This window comes from Arachis hypogaea, chromosome 3 (assembly GCF_003086295.3).
Source record: "Arachis hypogaea cultivar Tifrunner chromosome 3, arahy.Tifrunner.gnm2.J5K5, whole genome shotgun sequence".
NCBI lineage: Eukaryota > Viridiplantae > Streptophyta > Magnoliopsida > Fabales > Fabaceae > Arachis > Arachis hypogaea.
Window position 1 is genome coordinate 76,372,745 of NC_092038.1, and position 1,822 is coordinate 76,374,566.

General features: G+C 41.1%; 1 non-coding gene across 1 annotated transcript; it reads right to left on the reverse strand.

Moving 5' to 3' along the window:
- Positions 1 to 641: 641 nt before the first annotated feature.
- LOC112793415 (small nucleolar RNA R71) lies at positions 642 to 749 on the reverse strand. Its single transcript, XR_003198107.1, has one exon. It is a non-coding gene; the product is annotated as a small nucleolar RNA R71 (small nucleolar RNA).
- Between the last annotated feature and the right edge of the window lie 1,073 nt (positions 750 to 1,822).

Below are 1,822 nucleotides of genomic sequence, written 5' to 3' on the forward strand. Positions count from 1 at the left end.
TTCTAACAAAAATTGTCTTTATTATATCTCCTGTTGTGCATTCTGTTTATTGTATGACAGGTAGAAGAGAAGGGATCTCAACATCCTTTGATTCAGAGCCTAAGATAACCCTTTGGAGACGAAAAAGGGAAGCAAGATGAAAAAGAATTGTTGGTGCTGAGGAAGAGGAAGAGTATTTTGAACCCAACATGGAAGAGAATTTGGAGAACTATCATGAAGAAGAAGCTCATAATCATGCCAGAGAAGGCCATGCAAACTGGGTTGGGCATGAAAGGAGGGTCTTAGGATCCTATATCAATCCTAATCCAGGAAACTGTGGAAGCAGCATTCAGAAACTCACCATTCATGCCAACAATTTCAAGCTAAAACCTCAGCTCATCACTTTGGTGCAAAATAATTGCTCATTTGGAGGAGGTGCTCAAGAAGACCCTAACCAACACTTGACCACCTTCTTGAGGATTTGTGACATAGTGAAGACAAATGGAGTCCACCCAGATATCTATAGGTTGCTCTTGTTCCCCTTTTCACTCAGGGACAAGGCAACAAAGTGGCTTGAATCCTTCCCAAAAGAAAGCCTGATAGATTGGGAGGAGGTAGTGAACAAGTTTTTAGCAAGATTTTACCCTCCTCAAAAGATTAATAGGCTAAGGACTGAGGTGCAAACTTTCTGGCAACAAGATGGTGAGACACTTTATGAAGCATGGGAGAGATTCAAAGACTTGACAAGGAGATGCCCATCAGAGATGTTTAATGAGTGGGTTCAACTTCACATCTTCTATGAAGGTCTTTCCTATGAGTCAAAGAAGGCTGTAGATCGTTCATTAGGAGGTTTTTTAAACAAGAAGAAAACTGTTGAAGAAGCCATAGATGTCATTAAAATAGTTGCTGAGAATGACTACTTCTATGCCTCTGAAAGAAGTAACACTAGAGGAGTAATGGAGCTAAACCACATGGATGTACTGTTAGCCCAAAACAAGATGATCACCAAGCAGCTAGAAGATCTTACCAAGAAGGTGGAAGAGAACCAAGTTGTAGCAGCCATCACCTCATCACCAACTCATGAAGGAGTAAACATAGGAAAAGAAGGTGACTGAGAGCAAGCCAACTATGTGGGAAATTCACCTAGACAAGTCCATGTTCCATACTCTAAAACATACAACTCTGGATGGAAAAATCACCCCAACTTTGGATGGGGAAACCAACAAGACCAAGGACAAGATTCGAGATGTTCCAACTTCAACTCCAACAACAATGCCACTCATCAAAACACCTCACAGAGATATCACCAACATCCATCTAGCCAACCTTCTCAACCACCTAATCTCAACCCACCATCATCCACAGATGATAGGCTTTCAAAGATTGAAGGTCTACTCAAAATTCTATGCAAAGATATTCAAGATAGTAAAGATTTCCGGGAAGAAGTGCAGTCTAACATGCAGAATCAAGATGCTGCCATCAAGAAACTGGAAACACAGATTGAATTCTTATTCAAGCAAACCCCTGGGCACAACAATTGCAGCAGTATTAACTCAATACCAAGGGAAGAATGTCAGGCCATCACCCTCAGGAGTGGGAAGAAATTGAAAGAGACCCACAAGAAACCACCAGAGAAAGAATTGAATGAAGAAAATAAGGGACATGAGGAATCTCACACCTCAATCCCCAAGTCACATCAAGAAAGATAAGTACCTAATCCATGCCTCTCAAAGGCCCCATACCCACAGCAGTTGCAATTAAAGAAGAAGGGAGAGGACAACCAATTCTCAAGATTCTTGGAGATCTTCAAGAAATTACAAATAAACATACCATTTGCTGAAGC